The 25,059-nt window shown below is 39.7% G+C and overlaps 1 protein-coding gene across 1 annotated transcript in view; it reads right to left on the reverse strand.

Annotated features, from left to right (window-relative positions):
• kcnn2 (potassium calcium-activated channel subfamily N member 2) overlaps positions 1–25,059 on the reverse strand; it is a 387,629-nt gene that overhangs the window by 308,748 nt on the left and 53,822 nt on the right. The window lies entirely within an intron of this gene.

Here is a 25,059-nt window from a genome sequence, read left to right on the forward strand (position 1 = left end):
ATTAAATGCATTATACAAAGAAAAGTATTATTATTTGTTTCTTAGATTCATCTTTTGCTATTTTATCACCAATGACTTGTTGAACAACCAAAGAAAAATGTGATAATGCATCTGGGTCCAGCCAGGAGGGAAAAAAAATTAAATGTGAGGCCAACCGTAGATGTAATTGACAGCAAAAAAGGAGAGGTTTTCCAATGGCATCTGTGTAACATCCATCCATCCATTTTCCAACCTGCTGAATCCGAACACAGGGTCACGGGGGTCTGCTGGAGCCAATCCCAGCCAACACAGGGCACAAGGCAGGAACCAATCCCGGGCAGGGTGCCAACCCACCGCAGGACACACACAAACACACCCACACACCAAGCACACACTAGGGCCAATTTAGAATCGCCAATCCACCTAACCAGCATGTCTTTGGACTGTGGGAGGAAACCGGAGCGCCCGGAGGAAACCCACGCAGACACAGGGAGAACATGCAAACTCCAAGCAGGGAGGACCCGGGAAGCGAAACCAAGTCCCCAGATCTCCCAACTGCAAGGCAGCAGCGCTACCCACTGCGCCGCCCTATCTGTGTAACATGGTTACTTAAAAGTAGTTTGCTTATTAATTATACAAGTGATTCATTTTAACTTTACAAATGTCTAGACGAAGTACCTGGTGTTTCCTGGGTATATTTGTGGAATGTGTTAAGAATAGAAAGCAAAGGTTTATGTGTTTTCTGTCCTCCCTGGCCATTGGACCTTACTTTGTTAATTAGTATTGCCTAATTTTTATATTTATTCTTTTTTCTTTCTTCATCTTGTAAAGCACTTTGAGCTACATCATTTGTATGAAAATGTGCTATATAAATAAATGTTGTTGTTGTTGTTTTTAATTGGCAGCCGTCTCTGTTTTTATTGCTAGCTATCCCATCCATCATCCACCCCGCATCTTCATCAATTGTCTGCTCCTGTGAGTTTTTCCTTATTGGATCTGATTGGATTCCTTGCTTGGTTGTAGCCATGAATACTGTCATGTCTGACTTGTCCTCTTAGTTCAATGTGGACAATTCATAGTGCTTAAATTATGAAAAAAACCTGACAAAGTAGGAATTAAACAACAATTCTTTGATTCTCCTTTGTGTTACACTGCACTTCCACTCTCAATCAAGCCTGTGTAACTTAGGTCATACTCTTAGCATTATCTAGTCATGCCTGCTTTGTTTTTTAATTTAACCATTCTGTAAGTGCTCCTCTTCCTTGGAAAGTCCATTTCACTTTTCCAGCCTATATTACGACACAGGAAGGTCTTTACTTTTATCACTACAATGGCATAACTGGCAACAAGACCAAAGTGTTACTGTTACCACCATCTATAGAACTGCATGACAATGTTTCGGCAGTAAGAGTCTTGTTAGGTGCATATTCTGCAGTAGCATCAAATTAAATAATAATAATTCATTACATTTATATAGCTCTTTTCTCAGTACTCAAAGCGCTATCCACACAGGGAGGAACCGGGAAGCGAACCCACAATCTTCCACAGTCTCCTTACTGCAAAACAGCAGCACTACCACTGCGCCACCTGTCATTCTTAGTAAAATCCCGTACACTATGTCAATAGTCTGTCAATAAGCTGTTTATAAAAAACAACACATTCCTGCTAGACATACAGTATTTACTCTATCTGTGCATGCAGTAGCTGCTATCAATACACTAATATCTGTTTGCATCACTGAAGATTAAAATGAGTAATACATTCAGTGTTCCCTTTTATATTTTAAAACATTCTCTTCTATGGTAAGTATAATTTCTATATTTAAGCATTGAAAGTGCCATTCAAGGCTTGGAAAATAATTTAATTTGATTTTAGTAATTGTCAGTTCTTTTGATTTCATCCTTGAAAATGATATGAACTTAGTGAGAACATATAAACTCCACACAATAGGATCACCATCCAGGATATGAAATATAGTATGTCTTGAAAAAACAATGTTGTTTACTTTAATTGAGAGCCACATTATTCATGTAATGTTCAACAACAAACCAAAATACAAAACAAAGATACAGTATTATACTGTCAATTTTTTTGCAGTGAAATATTTCGGCACTGCCAATTCTCAAAAGGGTGATGAAAGAATATCAATATCAAGTTTACAAAAACAGCAATATATTATTCTAGTTGAAGCTGACTCCAAGAAAACCAGTTGTGCTAAAGCAAAAAAAAAACAGAACTTTTAAAACGCTGAGCATAAGAAACTAGTATTGAAATCAACAGATAATTTACTACATTCAAATAACAGCACAAACTTGATAAGCTAGTATAATTGTGTATAATTGTGGCTACGCATGTGTAGATCTTTCATTGTTATCATTTTAGAAGAATATATCAATTCCTAATTAAAACTAGCTCTTATTTTTTTCTGAAATGCTTTCTCAAGCATGTGCATCTGCCGGTTATACTTCCTTAGAAGGCTGGCATCCTTCAACATCTGCAATAAGATGCTGCAGATGTTCTGTCAAACAGTTGTGGCAAGCGCCCTCTTCTACGCAGTGGTGTGCTGGGGAGGCAGCATTATGAAGAAAGACGCCTCACGCCTGGACAAACTGTTGAGGAAGGCAGGCTCTATTGTTGGCATGGAGCTAGACAGTTTGACATCTGTAACAGAGCGAAGGGCGCTCAACATGCTCCTATCAATTATGGAAAATCCACTGCATCCACTAAACAGTGTCATCTCCAGACAGAAGAGCAGCTTCAGCGACAGACTGCTGTCACTGTCCTGCTCCACTGACAGACTGAGGAGATCGTTCCTCCCCCAAACTATGCAACTCTTCAATTCCGCCCGGTGGGGGGGTAAACGTTAACATTATATAAAGTTATTGTCTGTTTTTTACCTGCATTATTATCAATCTTTAATATTGTTTTTTGTATCAGTAAGGTGCTGCTGGAGTATGTGAATTTTCCCTTGGGATTAATAAAGTATCTATCTATCTATCTATCTATCTATCTATCTATCTATCTATCTATCTATCTATCTATCTATCTATCTATCTATCTATCTATCTATCTATCTATCTATCTATCTGGGGATCATCTTCCAGGCTCTGCTAAGGGAAATACCACTCCAGGTATCACTGTGACCACTGTCACTTACAGTCACTGCTCTTTCACATGCAACGCTAAAAAAAATGCCCAGTTAGGGAACCTAGCCCATCTACAGTGTACAGAGCAGGCCCTGCCCCTTCTGGTGGACGGTGCTCAAAAAAGCAGACAAACTCTGATGGTGGCTTCTCGTTTTGTGACACAGATCTCATGATGGACAGAGCATGATACTCTAGAAACTCACTCCTGACAGGAATTCTTTTGATTGGGCTGTTTTATGGACATTTTTTATGTTGTGACACAGTGCACCATTTGTTTTTTTGTTGTTTATTAAATGGGGTCACCCAGTTGGTCCACCAATACTTATTGGTGGATCTTCACGGTGTGTCCACACAGCCACAGTTTATTATGTAATATCTTTGCATATAATAATTACATATATATAATGTAATTGTGGCCTGTAGGGGGTGGCTCCCCAAACACCCGGCACAAATGCTCGGACACAAATTCAGCACTCAACAAGCGGTTTTTTCTTCATGTGAAACTTTTCCTTGTATGAGTTTCCCACACCACAATCATGGTCACAATTCAAATCAGCACACAGCAACATTGTAACTCTGTCATCTCTCTCTGTTGTCTTCTCTGCCTCCTTCGCTCTTCCAGCAAGCTTTATCCACCTCCTCCTGACTCTGGCTTCCGGAATTGAGGCAGGCAGATCCTATTATATAAAACTGGTGAGTGCTTCTGGTGTCCTAAAGGTTTGGCCCTGGGGAGCACCTCCGGGTGAGACTGAAGCCCGACGAAGTAGGGCTCACTAGTCTTTTCTGCACCTCCTGGCAGCATGCATTGAACCCAGCAGGCCTGAGTCAGTTAACTACAATCTCCATATGCCCTATGGGAAGGCACCATAACCCAGGGGGGCCACCACCTAGCAATTTGGGGGAGATAATGCCCTAAGCAAACTGTCTCCTCCTGTCTTTCCATGCTGTTGGCGTCCTGGCCTGGCAAAGTTCTCAGTACAATTTCAGCTGGCATTTCCATCCTCTCGTGGTGTCCGTCACAGGTAATGTAATGTATAATACAAGAAGGAATGCAGTAAATAAGGATTGGTTCATGTTCTAAAGCCAAGGTCCTCAAATTCAGTTCTGAAGGACTACATTGGAAGCAGGTTTTTCTTCCAACCCAATTTCTTATTTAGAAGCCAAATGTTGCTGCAATTACAGTGATCCCTCGCTATATCGCGCTTCACCTTTCACGGCTTCACTCCATCGCGGATTTTATATGTAAGCATATTTAAATATATATCGCGGATTTTTCGCTGCTTCGCGGGTTTCTGCGGACAATGGGTCTTTTAATTTCTGGTACATGCTTCCTCAGTTGGTTTGCCCAGTTGATTTCATACAAGGGACGCTATTGGCAGATGGCTGAGAAGCTACCCAACTTACTTTCTCTCTCTCTCTCTCTCTCTTGCGCTGACGTAGGGGGGTGTGAGCAGGGGGGCTGTGTGCAGCTGCTTCCTGTAGGACATGCTGCACGGTGCTTCACATACTTAAAAGCTCAAAGGGCACGTATTGATTTTTGACTTTGTTTTTCTGTGGCTCTCTCTCTTTCTCTTCCTGCTCCTGACAGAGGGGGTGTGAGCTGCCGCCTTCAACAGCTTTGTACCGGCGGTGCTTCGCATACTTAAAAGCCAAAAAGCCCTATTGATTTTTTTTTTTTGACTGCTTGCTTTGCACTCCTTTGAAAAGGAAGATATGTTTGCATTCTTTTAATTGTGAGACAGAACTATCATCTCTGTCTTGTCATGGAGCACAGTTTAAACTTTTGAAAAAGAGACAAATGTTTGTTTGCAGTGTTTGAATAACGTTCCTGTCTCTCTACAACCTCCTGTGTTTCTGCGCAAATCTGTGACCCAAGCATGACAATATAAAAATAACCATATAAACATATGGTTTCTACTTCGCGGATTTTCCTATTTCGCGGGTGGCTTTGGAACGCAACCCCCGCGATGAAGGAGGGATTACTATATTGCTATCGGTAATTTTTTTGTGCTTCATTTCACATTTCCAACAACTAATTTGCTTCTTTTTGTCTTAAATGATAGTATTGACTGTTGTCACGTGCAAGTAGGAGGCAGCTAAAGGGCCTGAGTAATTGTAATAAAACATCCGACCAGGGGGCGGCGGAGTACGCTGACTGTCTTTCTCAGTTCCCTACAGACCTTTCCCGGGAAATCCTGCAAGGTTCCTGCTCCTCAGAAGACATCACTTCCAGTGCTGACCCCTTTGCTGACGTCACTTCTGGACCAGAAGACATCACTTCCGGTGAAGGGCCCTTTGGTGATGTCACATCTGGTCCAGAAGACATCAGTTCCGATTCCAGCCCTTTTGCTGACATCGCTTCCTTTATGGGCCTTTAAAGCTTCCATCTTTGTCTCTGATAATCAATTGTGTTTTGGACTCTGTTCTATACACATCGTGCTACTAAAATTCAACTTTTGCACCCGGGAAAACAATATACGGGTGGCTGCCCCAAATCTTTATGATGTCTTTGTCTAATTATTATCACACTGTTTTTAATTGTTTCTCATTAACAATGAAAGGCATAATGGAAAGGAATCATCCAGTCAGCATATAACTTGGTTCCATTTACTCCCTTTTGTACATTTACACTCGTTTGTTCATCATGAAGCATGTTGATTTAATAAAATATTTGGAAAGAAATGAAAAAGAAAAAAGTGAATGATTGAGAATTACTAATCTGCTCTGGAGCACAAATTATTTGGATAACATTCTCAAGAAACAAAATATCAAAGAATGACCTGACATGGTAGAATGAAAGTACTAACAAGCAATTGAATTAAATAACAAGTTACATTAGTAGCAAATATTGCCTTCTAATTTTTTTTTCACATTTGGTCCAGTGCCCCATAGATCTCATATTATAACACAAGAATAAGCACAATATTATTTTAAATTAATAAAAAATGCATCACTTAAAAGTATATGTTTCCATGGAAAATTAATTTCTTCCATCATTGAAATATGCAGGGGAGACATGACATTCCATGCATCAACCCCGATGAGCCCTGAGTGCTGCTGTGCACCTGGCAACGCCTCAGCACCATACCAGTTCCAATCTCCAACAGGCCTGACTTCACTGGCTCTCCAGCGGTTTCAACTCTTCTGGGGATGAGGCTTCCCAGGGCGTTCCCCCATCTTCTTCTTATGGGTGGCTGCAGCAGAGTTACTCCCGCTGAAAGCAGAAAGAAGTTCTGTCTGACATTTCAGAGCTGCATGAAGTTTTTACAGTGGGTGGAATGCCAATGCTGCCACCATCCCCCAAGCTTTCCCTAGATGTGGTCCTCTTGCAGGGCTGGATGAAGCTTGACATCATACCCAGGATGTAAGAGAGTTGCCGACCTCAGAGATTCGCAGTCAAGGAGGATGATGGGATGTTTCTTATGGATGATGCTGCAGTTGTGACCTACTGGGCATGCTAGTTTGTGCATTTATTTTTAAAATGTTATTGAGTATCTTCATCTTGATATTGCACATATACTGTAGTTCAAAACAGCATATCTGTTTTGCTTTAGGAAGGAAGCATTGTACAAAGATGAGAACTTTGGCCTAGTCTGGTCTTAAACCACACTATTGAGTAGAAAACAAATATACTACTACTACAAATAATAGCAATTGTTAGTTTGTTTCAAGAAAAGACAAAACAACATTAGAAGAAAAAAAGGTCAATCATTCAACTGCGCAACAGATTTTCTACAAATGGAGAAAATGCATGATCACATTCTGTGTTAGGATTTAACACCAAATTCATTTCATGTGTTGACTAAAAGATTTGCAAAAAAGTCTCCATAAACTACATCAAAGGCTATTTTTTATCACACCCACGTGTGCAGGTTGAATGTCAGAAAGAGACTAAAGAAACTTGTTATAGATGGAAAGGTCTCAGTAAAGGTATATTTATATTTAAAATATAATCACCTGAGTGTTCATCAAGCCCTCTGAACAGTGTAGTCTGGACAAAACAATCAGTGATGGAGTTTTGTGGTTGCTATAGACTACATAAAGCAGACATAGTCTTTTCAGTGTGCTTCTGAAAGATGACCCATTCACAATGATGATAAATCAGATGTCCTCCAGAAAACTTCGGCTTTCTGGCATATGCAGATGCCTATCTAACAGTCAAACAAACAAACCTTACAACTTTCTGTTCCCCCACAAACACCAACTATTCTACATATTTAAGTATCTGATTTTATTTCCATCTAAGGCTAGTCCCAACAACAAACATCCTTTCATAAAGCGCCTACGCCAGCTGCTGGCTCTGGACTCCCCATTAACCTTAAAGGCAAAATACTAAAGGTATGTGGTAGGTCAGGGGAATTTGAACCACAAGTATCTTAAGCAAATGCCATAAATAACTGAACTAGAATTAAGGAGCAGGTGAAGGAGACAACGCAAGAAGCAGTATGACTTGCTACTCACTTTGTTTCTGTGTTATTTGTTGTTTTAGAGACTTTCCGTATGGCTCAATTTATTCAGTTGCACCAGTGTTTAACATTTGCTTGTTTTGGGTTAAATATTAATTATATTTTTGTAATGGGGTTGCACTGCTAATATTTCATGGTGTTAGTGTCTTCCCATTTCAGCCATTATAATTATATATTTTTTAGAAATCTTGTAATGTTCAGTAGGGGCTTCATATACAGTATATAGTGGCATATACAAATGCAGCAGAACTCTCCAGGTTTGGCAAAATTATCGTTTTACAGCATAATTTGACAAAAATATTTGCCAGAACACCATTGCTCACATCTGCCATTGCCACACACCACTGAATTTTAGAAATTTCTTCATTTTGAACTTCAGTACTGACAAAATTTAACACCTCTTTATTATAATTCTGTTCAGCTTCTTCGCTTAAATTATAATTGGCTTGAATCAAAGATAAAATGTATCAAAGGATTTTCAGGAGAACCTGCCATTCAGCTCAATATGGTCTATCAGTCTTGATTCACCTAAATCTTTCAAAATAGTTTCAGGTCAACAGTGGAATGTCCTTAAAAATATACAAGTTATATGTACCTATTGTTCTTTGTGTGAAGGCATACTTTCTAATATTTCTAAATTTTACCCTTATTCCATTTCCACTTGTGCTCCGTGTTGTTGCTGAAGCTATCATTTTAAAGTAATAGCTGGTATCTTCCATACTAATTCCTTCCATAATTTTAAATATGTCTACCATAGCATCACATAATATAACATTCTCCACCCTCTTAATCCAGCAACATCAGGTACAAAATAGCAACCAAGGGGTACCTACTCGTGTATAGATCCAACACTTCATGAACCAATTAACCTTAAATGCACATATTTGTGATGTGACAGGTGCCACAGATGTGCGTATAGGGGACAGCTGAGGGGCTATAGTGACTGTAACTCTACCGCCTTTCCAGGGGTTGGTGCTGTATCCTAATGCCTTATTCTCTTCCTCACTCTGCAGACCAGAGGACTGATTGCTATAACACCTCTGACATCATGTCCACGTGACGATGCGGGTTTGTGCATGCTCCCATCTTCTGTCCGGGAGCCCTTGAACCCATCACCATCAGTGATGTTACCAATGAGCTAAGCAGTGAGGCAACAACATAGCAAGGGAATGGTGCAAAAGTGTCAAGTGCTTTTATTTAAAATCCAACAAAAACAAAGTGTTCAAATTAAATAAAGTGCAGTGCTTCAAATCTTCAATAAATAAATAATCCATAAAACAAACGTGAAGACGTGGAGGTTAAAATATAGAAAAAGTCTTCTGAAAACAACGAGGTTCAAACCATGCAGAAAGCAGTCCTTTAAAACAGTTACAGAGCCCGGTGTTTCTTTTATATAGCGTCTCTCCTGCTTCTCCCATTTGGGCCCTGCAGCAGGCAATTCACTCTCTCAGCAGCTGACCTTCACTCCGCTCGACCGGTCTGGAGGCCTCCCGATTCCTGGTTTCGGTCGTGCACTCATCTAAGACCGAGACTTGGTTTCCTTGATGACCAGGACGTTCACATCAAGGACTTCACCCATCAAGCCTCCCGACTCCCGCTGCCTTCCCTGCCTTACGCAGCCAATCGTTCTTCTTTATTGGTCACTCCCGCTACATGATAACTCAGCGGGAGCGACCACTACTACAACTTCCAGGTGTTGGCCCAACACCCAGGCTTCCTGTACAGCTGCATGTGAGCCTGCACTCGCTTGCTCGCTCTCCCGCACCTCTCCTTTCTTTTTTCTCCCCCCTAGCTGACTCGCGCTTCTATTTTATTAAGAGGGCATGGCAGCTGTAGCAAATTAACAGCCCCAGGAACAATGCGGGCAGTCTCTCACCTGTGCACTTAGGCGAGAAACGCCCACACCGCAAATCGCCCTGAGAACTGCTTCAGCCACACAACCACCAAGTCCCCTCGCTAAGCCGCGAGTGTGGTGATTATTTATTTTAAAACGGGCCTTTGATGGGAGCTGTGGACCCGCTATACCACAGTCCAGCGTCCATCCACCGGGACCCACCTCTTCCCACCGGAAGAACCCAAAACCGGAAGCTCCACCATCTTTGGCAGTTCCATTGAAAACTAATGCCTGCAAAAATGTCTTTGCAATTACTGCGAATATATTCTTTTTTTGTAAATCAGTTATACGGGGTGACCAGGCTAGTACCACAACTCTTTATTGTTGTTGTCTGATTCTCTTACACAGGAAAACCAGAGATCTGAAGGGAAAACCCAACAAAATACATACACACAGAAAACAACTTAGTAATCCGGATAAGGTCTCAGTAGAGAGTCATGGAAGACTCTTCTTTAACATGTATCATAAAATGTAAAAGTATTTGAACCTTTACCTGGGGTTTGTGTCTGTGGTCACAATTCTGTAATAGAGTTAGCATATCTGGTTTCTGGCATCAAAGCAGATGATTGCAGATTTTTCTTCAGTATAACAATATACAGTAATTATTACTGCTCTTTCTTAAATGAACAGTTGCTTATTAAACTGTGTAATTCACACAATTGTAACTAAGCATAACATCTTAAAATCACAACCAACACACATAGGGCACACATATCACCATCACAAGTGAGCCAATTCATAAAATTCAAAAAGAGCTTTAGTTTCTACAAGGTACTGTCTGCTGTACTACCTTTATTGAGAACGACTTTGAATAACTAAAGAAATGAATTTAACTTTGGGGGAACTGGACATGTATGAGATCATCTACAGCTACAGTTTGGTCTCTGATGGTGGGAAATTGTAGGTGTGCATGAAGGATCATGTACTATATAACATGTGAGTGTATGTGTGCGGACTTCCACCAGAAGTGAACACATTTTACTTAATTAAGATAAAATGCAACATTTTATAGTAAATGTATATAATAGTTTAAAAGATTTGCATTAATTTCACGATATCAGGTTCCTTAGCATTATCACTTCTGCACACAGTCATTCCCATCACTGCTTGTAATTCCCTTTGAAAATATGCATTAAACAGTGTCTAGTGTGTCTCTTATGGAGATTGTTTACAGGATGCACCAAGGAGAATGAGATTATGGTAACACAGATAATGATGCAGTTCTGATTTCTCTGACAGTTCTGAGGATCGGTCAAAGGAAGATGATGTCTGAACTTGGTGAAGTCCTCTATACTGCTCTGCCCCTTCTGGTCTAGTCATCATATAAACACCACCAACACAGGATATTGCTCTTATTCGACCACCAGCCTTCATAGCAGACATTGCAATGACTTCAAACTTTTTTGTAATTTCAATTTGGCATACTAACGGGGCTCCTGGTTGAGAACCATAACCCTTTATTTTCTCACTTGTGTTGTTTTTACAACAGCTAAAATAACAACCAGTGCAGTAAACTTCTAAAGAATATTCTAAATGCAGGTAATGTCTGAATTATGTAATCTGCCATTAGCTGCAGTGGATTATAATCTTATATGGCTGTAATTTTATTTTGTGTATATTTTCATTAAGCATCTCCCATATTATATGAATATTTGATGAGGCAAGTAAAAATGTAGAAAACATGACAAGAAAAATAGGTTTTGAAGGCTCATTAATCAAAGTGAGTACAGGATTTGCTTCAGTACTTTTCTGCATAGGGGTTACAAATAAATGACAAAAATAATTCCAAAGGGTCACAAAAACAAATATGTTTACAAAGAATATGTAGTCTCAATCTACACTTTATTTCCTTTTCAGGAGACATATTATTTAGTCAAAAGTTTGTGTTAAATTAAAAAAATGCAAGCAATAAAATTTAAATTTAAGCAATTCAAATACAAGAATTTGTTTTAAAAGAGTGCAAATTTCATTAGGAATGTGTGCATTTCCTGTGCAATTTACTGTTAAATCAGTCACAGCAACATCATGTGTGCAGAAAATTCTATTAAATAAAGGTAGGCAAGTACCAATGGACTCTCTAGTATGTGTAACTGACAGACGATACTAAAAATTCAATGGGCTTTATATCTGAAATGGTAGTGGACATTATCAGACTTCCCACTATGGCAGTTTTGGGTTTAAGTGCATCCCTTCTTTGTAGCTATACACACAGCTGCAAATGTGAATTTTCAAAAAGATAATATCCATTGCTAGAAACATTCAGGAATTGTTGCAGGAGCGTGACAGTAAACTCAAGATAATGCACCAAATGCAATGGTCTTCAGTAGCTGCCAGATTTCAGTCCAAACAATCATCTGCAGGATGGAGATGGAGTGAGCTACTCAAAGTAGAAATGCAACATCAACAAATCCGATTCAACTACAAGAGCATGTTGAAGTGTGTAAAGACTGAGATTAAAGTGTCAGACAGTACCTTTGCAACCTTGATAAGTCCAGTTCTACCAAATGCATACTATCATTAGAGAATATGGAGGATCAACTTGTTATCTGAGAGGTGTGCCTATCAAAGTAGTGATTAAATACAGTGGATTCTGAAAGTATTCAGACTCCAGCATGGGTTGTAAATTGACAAAGTATGATTATGGCAAGAACGGCTTTGATCACTGTGGCCCTGAATTACATAATGTGGATTCAGAAAGTATTCAAACCCTTTCCCTTTCTGCACTTTATTGTGTTGTAGATTTAATTTTAAATTGATACATTTGAAATTTTTGGCCATTGATCTACACTCAGTAACACACAATAACAAAACTCTTGCAAACTTATTAAAGATCAAAAATTGAAATGTCTCATTTATATATAATAAGTATATTAAATATACTTATCTCTATATATATAAAATCAAACGTCTGTCTGTATGTCTATCCGTTTTTCACAAGAGAACTACTTAACAGATTTTGATTGGGTTTTTTTCTATAATTTACTTGAACATTCCGGTTGATTTTGCGACTTCTCTCATTGCGCTATGTATCATTGTTCTCTTGCAGTACCAATTTATTTGAGCGAATCTGAGAGACACGCAGCAAGCCAAGGGGGGTGGGGCCTTCCTCACTCACACGTCAGCCTCTGGGCATTCCTTACGTCCGCTTAGCTAACCAACAAGAGAAGTACTTAATGGATTTAGATAGGATTTTTTTCTATAATTTGCTTGAACATTCCAGTTGATTTTGCAACTTCTCTCATCACGCTAAAAATCATAGTTTGCTTGCAGGAGCGATATATTCGTGCTAATCCGAGACTGAGGCTGCAGGCCAAGGGGAGGGGGAAGCGTGATGTCAGGAGTAGGGATCCAGGCAAGGCCCTCCTCACTACCCTGTTTCTCTTCTATGCGGGCAGAGCTGTGGGGGACGGCTAGTTTAATAACATATAAATATTCAAACCCTTTTTTGTGGCACTCCAAATTATAGTCACGTGCATCCTGTTAGTTTGAATTGTCCTTGAGATGTTTCCAGAACTTGATTGGAGTCCACCTATGACAAATTGAATTGACTGGATAAAAAGGCACACACCTGTGTGCATAAAATTCCCCAATTCACAATGCATGTCAGAATAAAAGTCATGCCATTAAGTCCTCTGCAATCCAATTGTGGTGAGGCATATATCAACGCAAGGACATAAAACCATTTCTAAAGCTTTAAGTGTTCCTAGGAGCACAGTGGCCTTGTGAAACAAAAGAAATGTAGAACCACCAAGAAGAGCCTTAGTAAGGGTGGTGACCCAGAACCCAAAGGTCACTTTAACAGAGATTCAGAATTTCTCTTTAAATGGTACTAGGGGGCCCCGCCCCCTGCTCGCTTAGCTAACCCACCCTCGCGTTCGGTTTACCGGATATACAATACAGTACAATTTATTTTTGTATAGCCCAAAATCACACAAGAAGTGCCGCAATATGCTTTAACAGGCCCTGCCTCTTGACAACCCCCCAGCCATGACCCTCTAAGAAGACCTGAAAAAACTCCCAAAAAAAAAAACCCTTGGGGGGAAAAAATGGAAGAAACCTATGGAAAGGCAGTTCAAAGAGAGACCCCTTTCCAGGTAGGTTGGGCATGCAGTGGGTGTCAAAAAGAAGGAGGACAATACAATACAGTACAATACACAGAACAGAATAAATCCTCAATACAGTATTAGAAGTATGGAGTAGAATTTCACATTAGATGATATCACATAATATGATTTGGATTTGTTTTAAGTCCTGGAGACCTCATTCATCAAGCTGCCTCCCCCATTTTGCCATTCCACATCTGAAATAGCGCTAATCCAATGAAAGGACCCCTCATTCCCACGTCCCCAGTCATCAGGGATGACTTTACCTTAGGCAGGCAATCTACAATTTAAAGAGATTGTTATTTTCTTCTAAATTGTTACATATGCATTATTTTCACTTTTACTTTAAAAACTTTTGTAAAAACAATACTTGTCCTTTATTTTCGGCCACATGCGTGGTTACATCTCTTTCTTGCCAGGCGTATAATGCTGCTCGTGTTGTGGAAGGGTGGGGGGGGCGTCTGAATACATGCTAAGGATATGTCTTTGGATCATTTGCTGTCTTTCTGCTGCTTGCAAGCTGTCTCTTCTGCTTGTCGAATGTTGTTGTTTTAAGAGCTGGGAGAAAATGATGCTTGTCTGCCAAATGCAATCCAACAACTGCTTGGTTAGAGGTCTGTGGACTCCTTTTAAATGATGGGTCACTGCCTGGTCTCGCATGACGTTGTAAAAACAATCCTTTTCCTTTATTTCTGGCCCCGGGCGTGGTTGAATTCTTTCTTGCAGGATGTATAATGCTGCTCGCGTTCGGTTGGGTTAGCTGCTGTCACGCTGCCCTTCGATCTTTTTAAAGCCTGTGCAGCCGCTGTCATTTTTGCTACGGCCCTGGGACAATCTCTTGGCATGAAGTCTCATGTTTACGGTCCCCGCGAGATGCACCGTGGCAAGTCTCGCGGGTCTTTTAAATGTCTTTCGAGGAGATCACGTATCGTAGGCTTGCTTTTGTTTCCCAGAAGATTTTTTTTTATAAATAGAGAGATATCCTTTCCAAAAAAAAACAAAAACATTTCAGGAGCACTATATCAATCAGACGTTTACAGCAGAGTGTCTAGACAGAGCAACTTTTGCATAAAAGACAAATGGCAGTTTAAAGGACTCACAGCATGAGAAAAAGATTCTCTTGTTTGATGAGACAAAATCTGAACTCTTTGGGCAGAACTCCAAGCACTATGTCTGGCAAAGAGCAGACACTGCTCATAACCTACCATTTCTGCAGTGAAGCATGGTGGTAGATGCATCATTCTAGGTCCTCCTCAGTGGCAGAGACAGGAAGACTTGTCAAAATTGAGAGAAGGATGAATGCAGCCAAATACTTCTTTGAAAAATCCTGTTCCAGAGTGCATATGACCTTACACTGGGGTGACAGTTCACCTTTAGGCACAACAGTGACCCGAACCAAGCAATGACAATGCTGGAGTGGCTTTGGGACAAATCTTTTGAGTGTCCTCAAGTGGCCCAGCCTAAGCTCAGACTTGAAGTCCCATGGAACATATGTGGAGAGATCCCAAGAATGTTCAAAGCTGTAGTTGATGCTAAAGAGGCTATGGCAAGTCAAATTATCATTCAGAGATATCTTAGTAAATTAAGGTCTGAATACTTACATGAATGAAAGATTTTACTTTGTGATTTTTCATAAATTTGCAAAAGTTTCTGAAAACACAGTTTCACTTTGTCATTATGAGTTATTGAGTTTCGATTGGTGGGAAGAATGGCAAATTTATCTATGCAAAATTAAATCTACAACACAATAAAGCATGTAGAAGGTGAAGGAACCAGAATACTTTCTGAATCCGCTGTATACATTTAGAATGAAGGGATTTCTAGTGCACTTAGGTAACACTGGGTAGCTCACTTAATCTGTTTGATAAGTTTACCTGCTAAATGTGTCTTGATGCTGTAGATGTTTCCACTTCAATGCTCATCTTTACAATTAAAGTAGAAAAATACTAGGATTTATCACACATGAAATTAATGAGACCTCTGACCCGTAAGAATTTTCCAGAAAAGTTCTCCATACATCAAGTTAAAACTAATATGGTGGTATCAAAGACTAACACTCCGGAACAAGAGCTAATTACGAAATGCCCTTTTAAAAGGTCGTGCTGTCAGGGTGGGATTTTAGTACAAGATCTGCTAGACTGCAGCAGGGAATTCCAGTCATGAAATAAAATAACAAAACTATACCCAAAGGCTACAATAAGTTTAAATTGCATTACCATAATCAGCGAAAGATGACATTGACTGTTTATGATAGGGAAAGGTTACTTATTGTAGAAAATGATTAAGTGAAGTGCTGCAAAATTGCACCTACGATGCTATTTTCAGGTTTCAGTTGTTCTATTTATAATAAATTACAAGAATCTGCTTCTTCAAACACCTAACATAAATCTTCAGCTATGTGTACTGTTGTAATCATTATTGTTGCTGGCCAGACATTAAAATTCTATGGTTAACTTTTTAAGCAAAAATATTGGCTCACAGATTAATTTTTTAATGTATTAAATAAGTTAAAAAATTGAAATATAGAAGATGAATAGAACTGTATGCGGTAATGCATATTGACAAAAATGGAAAGGGACTGGACACCACATTTAAGGCGTAAAAGAATACTTCATAAAAATCCCTGTAGCCTTATTTCTTGTTTCAGGCAAGTTCTTCTGACACTGGTTTTCATTAAGTCAATACGTTTTGCCAGCAAACTGGACAGAAACATGTTCTGGCTTTTTATACAGTGCATGTACTGTATAAGTCATAAGCAGCACAATAAAGGTCATTGTATAGTGATAATTAACACCAATATAAAACTCTAAAGGGCAGCAGAAATGTACTTTTTTACACAGATTGTGCTAAAACATTTTCAGTCTCATTAGTATCTTAAGTCTATACAAAGCTTGCATGTTCTTTTTATTTTTGTGAGTTGCTAATTTAAACCCCAAAACTTGGTCACAATATGGACAGAAGTGATTCAAGTTTTGCAGAGTCTTCGGGTCCTTCAAGGAGGCCTCTAAGTCTTTAACATCCAAACGCACACATTCACAAAACACAGTGAGTATTTGACCCCTTCTTAATTTACTGCATTATTGCAAATTTCTACCACAGAATCTTTTCAGGTTCTCAAGCAAAATCAAAATAAAAAAAAGTCTTTTTAATGAGGTTCACATTTTGCAATTATGAAACTGCGATGAAAAATAAAATTTAGCACTGAGTGTGCAAAAGAAAGAAAAATAAAACTTAGCGGTTTCACTCATCACTAGTCATGAGCAACATTTTACTGAGCATATTTGAGACAGAACAGAAAACTATACGTATCATGCACAAGACTAAATGTTTTAGGGAACCCCTAATAAAGAGAGCAGAGATAATAAATCTCTCTATTATAAAAAGAAATCCTGTCCTGGAAAGCAAAAGCAATGCGACAATACGTCGTAAGACATTTAAAAGACCCGCAAGACCAAAGAGACTTGCCACGGTGTGTCTCGTGGGGACCATAAACATGAGACTTGGTGCCAAGAGATTGTCCTAGGGCCATAGCAAAAAAGGACAGCAGCTGTACAGGCTTTAAAAAGATCGACAGTAGACACACACACACCCCCCGCCCCTCGCCCCCCGCCCCAGAAAACGGAAGCAGCATTATACGTCCTGCAAGAAAGAATTTAACAACACACAGGGCCAGAAATAACGGACAACGATTGTTTTTACAACGTCACACGAGACCAGGCAGTGAGCCATCATTTAAAAGGAGTCCACAGACATCTAACCAAGCAGTTGTTGGATTGCTTTTGGCAGACAAGCATCATGTGCTCCCAGTTCTTAAAACAACAACATGCGACAGGCAGAAGAGGCAGCTCGCAAGCAGCAAAAAGACAGCAAATGATCCAAAGACATATCCTTAGCGTGTGTTCAGACGCAACCTCTTCACAACAGGAGCAACATTATACATCTGGCAAGAAAGAAATGTAACCACGCACATGGCTGGAAATAAAGGACAAGTATTGTTTTTATAAAAGTTTTTAAAGTAAAACTGAAAATAATGCATATGTAACAATTCACAAGAAAATAACAATCTCTTTAAATTGTAGATTGCCTGCCTAAGGTAAAGTCATCCCTGATGACTGGGGACGTGGGAATGAGGGGTCCTTTCATCGGATTAGCACTATTTCAGATGTGGAATGGCAAAATGGGGGAGGCAGCTTGATGAATGAGGTCTCCAGGACTTAAAACAAATCCAAATCATATTATGTGATATCATCTAACGTGAAATTCTACTCCGTACGTCTAGAATTTTGATTTTTATACTATATTGAGGATTTATTCTGTTCTATGTATTGTACTGTATTGTATTGACCCCCTTCTTTTTGACACCCACTGCATGCCCAACCTACCTGGAAAGGGGTCTCTCTTTGAACTGTCTTTCCCAAGGTTTCTTCCATTTTTTTCCCTACAAGGGTTTTTTTTTTGGGAGTTTTTTCTGGTCTTCTTAGAGGGTCAAGGCTGGGCGGCTGTTAAGAGGCAGGGCCTGTTAAAGCCCATTGCGGCACTTCTTGTGTGATTTTGGGCTATACAAAAAATAATTTGTATTGTATTGTATATCCGGTAAACCAAACACAGGGGTTGGCGAGCGAAGCATGCAGGGGACAGAGCCCTCTAGTACTTTTATAATAATATCAAAAAGCATGCTCTTGATCTGAATGTTACAAGTGTAAACATTGTGACGGTCCAGGGTAGCTCCACGTCTTTTAGCAGCACTTGAACCCAGAAACGTCAATAACATTTCCAAGGATAAGCTGAACAAATGAAGGCACACAAAGTCATGAGGTGCAAAGTATCCCAGTGCTTTTATTTACTCCAACAATAAATCAGACAAAGTGCAAATGTGTAGTGTAATCAATAAATAACATAAATAAATAGTTCATAAAAATAGGTGCTTGTCCATGAGTTAAAAAGTCAATCAATAAAAAATCCAAATGATAAAAGCCAGAATAAAACCTATCGGCCATCAGGTCCTTTCATTCTAACTCCCTCTCAAACCCAGTGCATCCTCTCTACTTCTTCGCCCAACTCACCCTACAGGTTGCTCATCTCAGAAGCTGCCATTCCCACTGGTTGCTGTCCCAGCTAACTCCCTTTGCATCTCGGGGGCTGCTCTCATCTGGCTGTCCATCCATGCTCTACCATGCCCACCTTGGCATCTACAGCATCTTTGTGAGGGAAACCTCCATCATACCCGGCTCCTCCACAATTATCAGTGGGAGTCGATCTACTCCTAGGGTGCCGATTGCTCACTCCTCCATGAAGCTATCAACCTCTCTGCCTCCTTTCCATCACACAGGCTTGCTCACACCAGTTCTGCCTTCTCTTTCTCATGGTTTGCTGTCTTCTTTTTTTTTGTTCTGTTCTGATCTCCTCCTGTTTCCTGCTCAGGCTTTCTTATATTCTTTTCAATGGACGCAAGTGTGTTGATGCAATATTACAAGACTAGGTCTTGACCTGGGAAATTACCATTTTCAGTTTCCCTGGGAGATCTGCTTTGTTTTAATATGCCCTCAATCCAAAAATGTACTCATAATTGTTGTGTTGGCTATGAATAGTGATTATGTTTTCCTAATTTATATGTTGATATTTGTGATGGCAACAATGCCATTTTATATCATTAAATATACGCTTGAGCTTATGCAATGTGTAGGTGTGCGTAGTAGCATTTGGTGTGGATGGTGTGATCAGATGAGAAAACTTTCCCATGCAGACGCACATGGGTCAGTCGATTGCCTTATTAGCGTTCCAGATGTAATTTCTGTAAATCTTCTGCCTCAGTATATCAGCAAACAACGCCATAAAAACATCCTGGGGAAGTACACAAAATATACAACTGTTTAAGTTATTGTCACGCATGCGTGTCAGGGGTATACACTACCACCATAGGACAAGAGGGGGCCCAATCGCTGACTGTTTTTTCTCTTTTTCCAACCACAGATTTAAGAAGATGCCCAACGAGGGCAACTGACTTCACCCCTTACAGTCCCTGGGCTATAAGATCAGGGCGGTCCCGGAAGGAGGTGTCTAATTTGGGTATGAGCAATTCACCAGATGAAGCTCCATCCTGAGGCGTAACTATTCTTTAGAGCCTTATTGCTGCAGCTAACAGTGAACTCTGCATTTTTGTTACTTTGTGTACCATCATGTGCCTGTTATCCTTATTTAAACTTATAATTTCAGGAAACTGGGTAGCCTGGTTTTCACCCCAATATTTCATTGGGACATGCGCATTGCTCTCAGTCGATGACAGTTATATAATGATTTGCTGTATTATTCTGTCTTTCAATAGGATGTTAAACTGCATAAAAAAGCATGAGAAATTCGATGCCACCAATTAAGTGAGATATGCCAAGGTTAATGCCAGTTAACCAATTATCTGAGAATTAGGAAGTGACAATATATGCCAGTTTGACCTTATGTACAAATGCTGCAGAACACATAGAAAAGCCTCATAAGTGCAAATAAGAGAATCCCAGTAAATTCCTAAGATGTTTACCGTGGGAATTTCTCAGGTTCTAAATAGGCTAACAACCATTTTCAATTTGGTATCTCAATATGCAATAACAAAAGAGAAATAGCCTGGAAGAAATAGACTGTGACAGACTTTAAGATTTGGAAATTGATTAGCAAAGGCTTGAATTTCAATGTACATCATACTTCACACAGTTCATAGCACTTTATTGCTAAGAATTAAAAGCAGTAGGAAACAGATCATCTCATTTGGTGAGCAAAAGAAATTGCTGAAGGAAACAGCTCTTCCTTACCCAAGGAGAAAAAGCACTTGTTTTGCTATACAGTAATCCCTCGCTATATCGCGCTTCGACTTTCGCAGCTTCACTCTATCGCGGATTTTATATGTAAGCATATTTAAATATATATCGCAGATTTTTTGCTGGTTCGCGGATTTCTGTGGACAATGGGTCTTTTAATTTCTGGTACATGCTTCCTCAGTTGGTTTGCCCAGTTGATTTCATACAAGGGACGCTATTGGCAGATGGCTGAGAAGCTACCCAACCAGAGCGCGTATTACCTATTAAATAAAACTCCTCAAATATATTGTGAGCATGGGGGCTGTTCGCACCCCTAGAAGATATGGCCGCTCCTCAAAAAACACTGAAAGATTACCTTCACATTGCTCTCTTCCTTGCTGGGCTTAAATGTGGCTGCTTTGTCAAGCGATATGCTTCCTGCATGGTGCTTCGCATACTTAAAAGATCAAACAGCACGTATTGATTTTTGATTGTTTGCCTTTCTCTCTCTCTCTCTCTTGCTCTGACATTCTCTGCTCCTGACGGAGGGGGTGTGAGCAGGGGGGATGTTCGCACCCCTAGACAATACGGACACTCATCTAAAAATGCTGAAAGATTATCTTCACGTTGCTCCCTTTCTTGCAGCTGGTTTGTCAAGCGATATGCTTCTTGCATGGTGCTTCGCATACCTAAAAGCTCGAATGGCACATATTGATTTTTAATTGTTTGTTTTTCTCTGTCTCTCTCTCTCACTCTCTCTGACATTCTCTGCTCCTGACGGAGGGGGTGTGAGCAGGGGGGCTGTTCGCACCACTAGATGATACGGACGCTCCTCTAAAAAAATGCTGAAAGGCTACCTTTACATTGCACCCTTCATAGCAGCTGCGTTGTGCGGCGGTGCTTCACATACTTAAAAGCCCAAACAGCCCTATTGATTTCTGATTGTTTGCTTTTATCTCTCTCTCTCTGACATTCTCTGCTCCTGACGCACACTCCTTTGAAGAGGAAGATATGTTTGCATTCTTTAATTGTGAGACGGAACTGTCATCTCTGTCTTGTTATGGAGCACAGTTTAAACTTTTGAAAAAGAGACAAATGTTTGTTTGCAGTGTTTGAATAAAGTTCCTGTCTCTCTACAACCTCCTTTGTTTCTGTGCAAATCTGTGACCCAAGCATGACAATATAAAAATAACCATATAAACATATGGTTTCTACTTCGCGGATTTTCACCTTTCACGGGGGGTTCTGGAACGCAACCCCCGCGATCGAGGAGGGATTACTGTAGTGCTAATGAGCGCAAAAGGGCAAAAGTCAAAAGTAAAATTAGAAATGCAAAAATGCATTTAAAAAAAGAACATTCCTTATTATGAAGCGTAATCTGTAAAAAATTCTTTCAATATTTTAGCAGTAAATGATTGGGCATTATTAAAACGGTATTGGATCTTGAGATGGCGCAGCCATGTTTAGATGCCTTCTTGACCGCTCCGTCTAGAATCTTGGGTATTGAACCAGGAGTATTGGATAGAAGGCATGAACCAATCCTCAACAGAACACCAGTCCATCAAAGAGCACACTGACAGAAACTGAGGCATACCGAAATCATTTTGGCATTGCCAGCTACTCTAAAGATAAATGAAAAGTGACATGAAACTGTAATAGTCACAAATGTACCATGAAGAGAAACAGAAAGTGTAAAAATTCCACACAGTCAGTGGCTGGGCCAATGATTAAACCCATGAGGCAGCAGTGTGACTGTGAAGTGCTACTAGGATTTCAAAGGCAAGACATACATTATCCAAGTGAGACAACAGATGATACGAAAGAAGCCAGTAACTATATATTGTGAGTAAAATGTTCTGTATGGTGTTTTAGACACTTTAGGCTATACTTTGTTATTTGTTGCACCCTTGGTCTTTACTTCAACCTTAAAAAGAGATCAAGAGCTGTGCTAGCTGTCTAGGAAAATGATATCCTAGATTGCTGGCAAACTTTGCAACCTAGTCGTCAGAAAATGTAAGCAATTCAGCTTCAGACAGCAAGGATCAAAATAATAGTGTGAGATGTTTAAGATTTTATATATTCCAAAGGCCTCCCTAAGGAGATCTTGACAGAATGGGGACAATTGGAAGGAACTCTGTTAACATTCTAGTGGGGTGGCTTTCAAGTATATTTTAATTAAATATATAAACAGTTGATTCATAAAGTACTAACAAAAAAATAGAAGTAGTTGCGACCAAATTGATTTGTGATATGTTGTGATATGTTAAGACAACCTTCAGGGATGATGCACTTAGTTAGAGAGGACTGGAAACAGCATGTAAGCAGTTATACTGAATATATTTTTCATTTTAGGGACATTTTCCAAAAATATGAAAGCTGCAAAACAATTCCAGAAAGTAGCTCATCACATATAGGCACTGCCTAACTATTTCACAGTATAAGTTCACAAATTCAAACCAAGTAAGATAGTTACAGTATGACACAGCTAGCAACCTAACAATTTTATGTTATTTATCACAACCCAAAACTGATTAGACATTATAAAAGAATTAAAAAGTCGAGTCTATCACTAAATGTTACAGACCAATTCAAGTCAAGTCAAGTTGGAGAGCATGCACTGGTACAGTGCGTTGCCGCACCCACTACATGACGAAACAACTCGGGATCCCGGTTGGCAACACCCCAGGCAGACACATGGTCCAGTCCCACCCTCCGGAAGTGACCCTCTATCTGCTGCAGCCAGGTGTTACGTGGGCGACCCCTTGGCCTGGTCCAGCCACTCGGTTTCCCAACAATGAAGATCTTACGAGCTGGATCACCCTCGGGGAAACGTGCCACATGTCCATAGTGCCGTAACTGACATTCCCTCACAATGCAGGTAATGTGTCTCATTTGGGACTCCATGAGCAACCGCTCATTCGACACAAAGTCAAACCAACGATACCCAAGGATTTTCCGGAGAGACATATTACCAAAGGAGTCCAGTCTTCATCTCAGGTCACTGGATAGCGTCCATGTCTCGCAACCATATAGCAAGACAGGAAGCACCAGGACTTTAAAGACTGTGACCTTCGTCCTTTTGCAAAGATATTGGGAATGCCACACACCCCTTTCCAGCGACCTCATGATCCCCCATGCTCTCCTAATCCATCTACTGACTTCAAAGGAAGAGTCACCAGACACATGAATGTCACTGCCAAGGTAAGTAAACCTCTCGACAAGGTCAACACTCTCTCCGCAGACAGACACACTTCTGATGGCCGTGCCCAAGAGGTCATTAAAGGCCTGGATCTTGGTTTTTATCCAGGACACTCGCAAGCCCAGACACTCAGACTTCTCGCTCAGTCTCTCTCGAGTGCCCCGATCAGAGCCTTCATTGATTCCGCGAAGATCACAGACCAATAAAAGAAAAAAAAGGATCAAGTGCATTACAAATAAACATCTTTAATAATTTGTGGAGTATCCACTGGAGTTCATTAAATATTACATTTTTAGCATGAAGTCCTCATTCAATGAAGACTTATCTATAATTAAAAAAGTAAAGCATATATATTCACAAATTGCAAGCAGTTTATTCTTTTGGATGATGTATGTAAAAAAATGGAAAAAGGTCATTATTATTTAACTCATACTCAGAAGTTAGGAAGTAAACCACAAGGTTTATTAGTTCAGCAAAAAAAAGTTATAACCAGGAAATAGTATTTCAATATGAGAGTAACCAGTGCGATATTCAGCAACAAAGCTCCACAATCCTTACATCAGCTTAATTCTGGAAATTATGAGATAAAAACCACAAGGTGATCTTACATTGACTTGGCAACACCAAAAAGAAATTAAGCTTAATTTGTTATCCTTGTGGAGCGCTTAAACGTGCTGTTTGAAAATGGGAATAGGATACTGTATACATATGAAAAGCTAAAAAACGGCAGTTATTATTTATGAATCATATTCCATGGTTCATCCCTTTTGTTCTTATAATAATATCCTTTGATAATGAGAGATTCAGTAATTATTTTTTGAGCTAATCCAAGTCACACAGTTTGCTGCCTGTATAAAGGGTAGATGAGAATAATAATTGACTGAAGATGTTACTTTTTAGCCACCATTGATATGACAAAAAATTTTTGGAAAATTTCCTTTGTCAGGTATAGTAAAGACAAAAATCAAATAAGGATTTAATGATGTTCTGTCAAGACAATGTCAGATCTTCTCTTTTGATTTTTAAGGGGCTGGTAACTTTCAACATCTGGTGAATAAATTGCAACAGCTCCATCAACGTACAGTCTTACAAGTGGAATTCCTGAAAATTATAACAAAGCTGACCTTCATATCAACTCCATTTAATGATGTATTGTAAAGGTCTGGCCAAGCTGCAAATGTATAAAATATTGGTAATGTTTGGACAGTTGTAAGCCAGAAAGAAAAGCAAATCCATGTCCCGTTGGCATCAGTGGCATATAATTTCTCAGAGACTACTAATAAAGTTAGGAGACAGCACAATAAGTGAGCTCTGGATTGATGTCATCCAGTTTTGCCAAAGGACACAATGGTTTTTGACAAAGACAAGACATTCAGTTCAGAATACTCACCTAACTTTTTCAATGCAACACTGAGAAATGAAAGTCTTCAAGAATACTCAGTACTACACTATAGAAACTGAATGCATGTACAGTATCTATTGTTCCATGT

This window comes from Erpetoichthys calabaricus, chromosome 7 (genome assembly GCF_900747795.2).
Source record: "Erpetoichthys calabaricus chromosome 7, fErpCal1.3, whole genome shotgun sequence".
NCBI lineage: Eukaryota > Metazoa > Chordata > Cladistia > Polypteriformes > Polypteridae > Erpetoichthys > Erpetoichthys calabaricus.